We start from the raw sequence: 6,000 nt of genomic DNA, 5'->3' as shown, positions 1-6,000 counted from the left end.
AAGTTGAGTGTGCTATTATTGAAATCATGCCAGGAATTGTTAAATACCTTGTGCAGCATTAGAAATAAGTTAATACCATGTGCGGCATTAGAAAATGCCTTAGAAATAAGGCATTTTCAAAAAGACCTCTCAGACATATCTCTTACTTTGACTTACTTTTACCTCTAATAACGACCCTCCATCTCTAAAATTGGTTACTTAGGGTACCCCGCTTTTCTTTATTTCATGTTTTGTGCTTATACTTTATCCTATGTCAGCTTTTTTTTCGTTTTTTTTTTCCGTTTGTTGAATTTTAATTGCTTTTTCTGTGATTTCATGATTTTCAAATGGTTTTTATTAATGTATATGTATGTACAAAAAGAACAAAAGTATCGAAGAAAAAATCATCTTGAAAGAAAAACGATATTCTTCAGAAGAAATTAAAGTATTATGCAACATCCTACACGTGCACAATTATTACGTAAAACTCAAATTAGCGTCAACATTACTTAACACCCGTGGAACGGCTCACTAGGACCCCTGGTGTAATTTCTCACTAGGGACCCGTTGAAATTGGCTGCTAGGAATCACATTGGAATTGGATATTAGGCCCTCGATGGGATTAATTGTTAGGGCTTAAGTGGAATAGCTCGCTTGGGGCCCTGCTGGAATTGCTTGCTAGGGACACGGTGTCTTGAAGGTTTCCTTCTTAAGATGGCCCTGAAGGTTTTTTCCTGGCTCTTGCAGGTTTTTCAAGTAATTATCATAGCAACGACCTATACGTCTTCGAAATCGATCCCCTATAAAGTAACAGGTACCTGCGTCTCAAAGAAAATTGATAACACCAGCGTCTTTTTAGAAGTTTCAAAAAAAATGGTCAGGACGGGGATTCGAAGTGGATACTTTGTCACAGAATTCACAATGTACTCACTTCTAATAGCTACGCACTTAGTTGTCTTAGTAGTATGTTTGAAAATACCTGCAGCATCTATATTTTTCATATCCAAATTATCTTTTAAAATCATTTTAATTAGGTTTTGTGTTAAAGTTTAAAATCATAGGTTTGTGTTTTTTTTTGTGTATGGCAATCTGGATGTTCAAATTGGGATGTTCGTAAATTTAATAGCATTATTTATTAACTTCTGTTATTAATGAAGGTCCTTTAATAAGCGGCAATTTAGACTTTTTTTTTATTTACCAAAGAAATGGTACTGAGAGATACAGCTAAATTTCCATTTTTATCTTCTGAAATATATGCTACAGTAAAATCTATTCATCACAGTTATGATTTTCCTTTACACACCGTCCATTCAGCTCAAACCCCCTTATGCTTAGCCCTCTCCAAGTTATCCTGTATTCGATTCCACCCAATGCAAGTCAACTCCTGTTCAGGTAAATTCTTATTTATTTTTCCCTTATTCAGCTTTTGCTAACCTTGTCTTACCTAACTATTCATGATGATTGATTTGTAACCTAACTTGAGTTGAAGGGGGTTTTTCATAGTTCATTTTGACTGAAATTAGGGTACCCTTCAGTTTGATACTGAAATGGGATTTTCTTCAAATATGTTTCATTTTTTTCCACAGGTTTAAGCTTAGATCGGGCTTGTCAGGTATTCGACTTCTTCTTTGGGGCTTTTCAGCTTGGCTTGTAGCAGCAGGACAGACAAAATTTTAAAGCGTTCTTCTACTTTGAATCGAGACCACCTGGGCGTGTTCAATCGGATTAATCAATGGGCTGTTCCTTCGACATACCGGTTAAGTTACCTCAGCGCAGTGGCAATAATGCACTCTTCCAAATTTGAAGGATAGGAGTTCAAGACACTATGTGGTACCGTTTCTCAGTTGAATATTGTAGTAGAAAAAGAAAAACTGTAAATGTGTTGGCAAACGTTTTGTAATTATTGGATTTTAATCCTTTAAAAAGAATTTTGGCCATTGTTTTGGCATCAATTTGACACATTGCACAAACACCTGCTAATTTCATATCATATAAGTTTGTCGCATCATTTTTGTGGATGCATCTTCGTAGGTATATTTCATGTTCGGGCCGGTCAAGAATTTTGTTCAAAATTTCTTCAACATTCTCATTACGATTCACTTTTGTCTAACACCATTTATTCCCTCTCTTATTTTTCTAGAGCCAAGAATGATTGAAATAGCATTCAAAATTTTGTTAAAACATGTCATTTTAGGCTTTTTTAAATTAAAAACAAATGCATCAATTATTATTAAGTAGAGTAGTAAAACCGTAACAAAAGAAAAAAACTTACTTTGAAATTTTCCGGTATTCTTCTGCTTGGAATTATTACTCAGACAATTAAAAATTTTTACAGAAAGTTTTACATTTAAAAATAATCAAAAACTCACAGTTAAAACATTGCAGAATAAAATAACTTTTTCATCATCCTATACAAGATTAGGCTATTATTGTTTGCTACTATAGTTTTGGAAGAAACACAGTTTAAAAAAAATGATTCTACTTTAATAATAATTTGTGTTAATTACAAGAAGTTTTTAAATATATCGATATCTTCTCAAATGAGCCATTAAACAGCTCTCTGTGATGTTCCAATATCTTGCTAGCTGTGGGAAAAAAAGAGATACCATTAATGCAGAACACTGTAGTTCAAGCAAAGTTTCCCAAATAGGGTTTTCAGAAAAGTGGTTGTGATAGTGTACCTCCTGGTTCAATCTGACACTGTTTTAAGATTTATGGCTCATTTCATTTCTAAGTGTTGGAAGTGATCATCTCTCACTAGTTTGCAAGCTACTGCTCTAACCCAGAAAATATTAAAATTATAACTTAGACACCATAAATATCTTTACAATTTACATAATAATCCTTTAATTTATCATTTATGGTCAAAAATTGAGTTTGTCTAGTATAAACTAGTGCATCATCTTGTATTATAGTATAACCTATCATAATTAACAAAAATAATTTTAAGAATAGAATCATTTTTTTTTACTAAAACTTTATTTTCATTTAAAAAAATTGATGAATGGCATCATACTCGTAGATTGTAACAAAATTGTGCCTAAAAGAATGTACAATATTATAATGTTAACTGTGATGAAATTCGGCTTCCAGCGGTAGCTGGAAATCTAGTAAGAGAAAATCGCGTCTTCAGAAATACAAAATACCCGTAACTCCTAAAACTAGAGTCAGATCAAAAAAAAAAAAAATTACTATTGGAACCATCCTTTCCAAACCAGTTCAATACCCCTATACATGTCTTCTGAAAAGACCCTACTCCACTAGAATCGCAATAATATGTTAATAATCTTATATCTATAACTTAAAGTGTCAATACAGGGATGAGGAGGGGGATTATCTGACTTCCCTTTTTGTTTTCAATTCTGGGGATGTTATGAGAGGTTATATCTATTATTGATGCTTCCTGGGAGATGTAAGAATTATTTAGGTATTACTGATAAGATTTTTCTTCTCTCCCTCATTAGAGTGGGGGTTGCAATACCTTATTTTTTCAAATCATTCAGCTTAAACTTAAGAAGTTAAGTAAGTAAAATGCTGATTTCGCTATTTATTACAGGATAGACAGGTTCTAACCCTTAGCTATGGGTTAACTGCTCTTTTACGAGGGTTACTGCGGTTGGGTAGAAGAAGCGGGGTCTCATTAATTTATGAAAATAGCTCATAGGCATCATCTTTAAATTCGTTTTTAATGTCCTCCCCGTACAAGGTGCTTATCTTAGGCTCTCTGTTATTTAAACTATTTTTATAATTTCCATAGCTTAACAAGAGCACAAAACTGAAGATATTGGGATGGCTGATTCATGGAAATATTTAAGAGACATCTGTCTATCTATGCGTTGAAAATGCATTTTATTTAATATACTACATAAACAGGCATTGAGTAGAACTTAACTACCCGGTTGAAGAGTTAGCTGCTACCATCCTTCTTTCTCTTTCTTAGCAGGGGGTATCCGTTTCTCTTCATTAACAATGAAGCGCTATTTATTAGCTTCTGCTAACGAATGAGGGCCAAGAGGCCTAAATTTAGGTCGAAATTAGATTTGATATCAGCAATTCTGACTCTAAGAAAAGGGATATCCCTCTTTTAGGATGCAAACCCAATGTACTTTTTAAAATATTCTTCTAAATGAACCAGTCCCTAGTAAAGGCAATAGTTATATAATTCATCTAAGGGCACCCTGATTTCATTCGTAAAATACTACTGCAACAAGAATGAAAGAAAAGACGATAATTAGGTAGGTTCTCAGGTGGGAATTGTTTAAAATACTATGGGCAGGAGATGGGTGAGCTCCATATCAAAAATAAGAAAAATTAGACTGATAGCAAAAAATCAAATGGAAAAGGGGGCGAGAGAGCAATTTAAAGGATCAAACCCGCATTCAAATGGGGACACCTTTTTCACGATCTAGAGATATTTATTATTAAGAAGAACTCCTAGGGTCAGCATAATAAAAACAACTATTAAAATTCTTAATGAAATTAAAATAATTTTCTTTCCCTAATAGGATCCCTTTGATTGGAAGTCAAGTATATATCTATACTAGAAAGAGTCTATTTTTCTCTTCAGGAGATGAAAGATAGAGAGCTATCCACACAATGTCAACAAAGTGTGAATACCAAGTTGCAGTTTCAAATCCAAAGTGATGTTGTGGTGAAAAATAAAACTTATCATGACGTAAGATATAGATTGTTAAAAAAATAGTACGAATAAGCACATACAAGCCATTAAAACCTGTCGCTAAAAAGAATGTAGATCCATAGATTCTATCTGCTATACTAAAAGAAGCTTACATATACTCTAATCCTTGGTGGAATGAGAAGTATAAGCTCAGTATTACAGTAATTAAGAGTCCCTGGAGACATCGATCGAAATTATTCTCTGTTAATGCATGTCGAGCTCAAGTTACAGTAAATACTGAAGCCAGAAGGATACTTGAATTAAGTAGGGGGACCTGTAACGGACTAAACCACTCTACTCCAGTTGGAGGCCATAAGGCTCCAACTTCAATATTTGGTGACAAACTTCTATGAAAAAATGCTCAAAAGAAAGAGACAAAAATTTAGAAAGCTTTGGAAATGATAAAAAGAAACATTCCCCATCGTAAACCAAATCCAACGTTTGTTGAGTGTATCCCTTGAAAACTAGCCTTTCGTGAAACATCTCGTCACCATTGATACGAGACAAATATGATAGTAATCAATCCTATTGAGAATGGTACGCAATTAAAAGAGTGAAATCATTTGACTAGTCCTGAAGTTATTACAAAGGCCCCCATTCCCGTAGCTAATGACCAATGTCTAACGTTAACCAAAAGATAGGGGTGATTTAATTGATTCATTATTCTATTGCGAAGACAGTCATTAAAGTTATAAAAACGTAAGACTGAATAATAGCCACTGAAAATTCTAACATTAATAAAACAACTTGTTAAAATATTATAACCGCAGTAATATAAATACTTTCTAGGGTATATTAAATCCCTAGAAGAGCTAAGAGGAGATGGCCGGCAATCATATTAACTGCAAGTCGCACAAAGAGTGTAATAGTCGAATCATATTTCTAATGATTTCAATTACGACTATGGAAGGTATAAGAGGTGCTTAAGCTCCTAGTGGTAAAATATGAGCTAAAGTATTTAGAGTTTCCTCGACCTAAGCATACATAATACAAGAGAGGAACTGCAAGTCTTAAAGTAACCGTAAAATATCTGGTAGCAGTAGAAATATAGGGATATAACCCAATAATATTATTAAACAAAACAAATAAAAAAGTGCAATAACTAGGATAATAGCACCGAATCTAGCCGGCCCAATAAGGAGAGACATCTCCCGATTTTGCCCAATCAGAATCCTTTTAGCTAAAATTTGAGGCCGCGAGGGGATCAGTAAAAAAAGACATGATCATAAATAAGATCAGAGTTAATATTCTTAATCAGTTACATAAAAAAGTGGAAGTCGGATCAAATACTGAAAAGATATTTGCTATCATTTTCAATTCAAATAAACAGTCTGGTTGGCGAA

The 6,000-nt window shown here is 33.6% G+C and overlaps 1 long non-coding RNA gene across 1 annotated transcript in view; it reads left to right on the top strand.

Annotated features, from left to right (window-relative positions):
* Positions 1–1,259: 1,259 nt before the first annotated feature.
* Positions 1,260–6,000, top strand: part of LOC136042833 (uncharacterized) — a 29,362-nt gene continuing 24,621 nt past the window's right edge. The window contains exon 1 of the long non-coding RNA XR_010621456.1: positions 1,260–1,371. This is a non-coding gene — a long non-coding RNA (uncharacterized LOC136042833). The remainder of the gene's footprint in view (positions 1,372–6,000) is intronic.

This window comes from Artemia franciscana, unplaced genomic scaffold (genome assembly GCF_032884065.1).
Source record: "Artemia franciscana unplaced genomic scaffold, ASM3288406v1 Scaffold_2104, whole genome shotgun sequence".
Classification (NCBI taxonomy): domain Eukaryota; kingdom Metazoa; phylum Arthropoda; class Branchiopoda; order Anostraca; family Artemiidae; genus Artemia; species Artemia franciscana.
The sequence above is the reverse complement of the archived record's forward strand: the minus strand, read 5'-3'. Positions and strand labels throughout refer to the sequence as shown.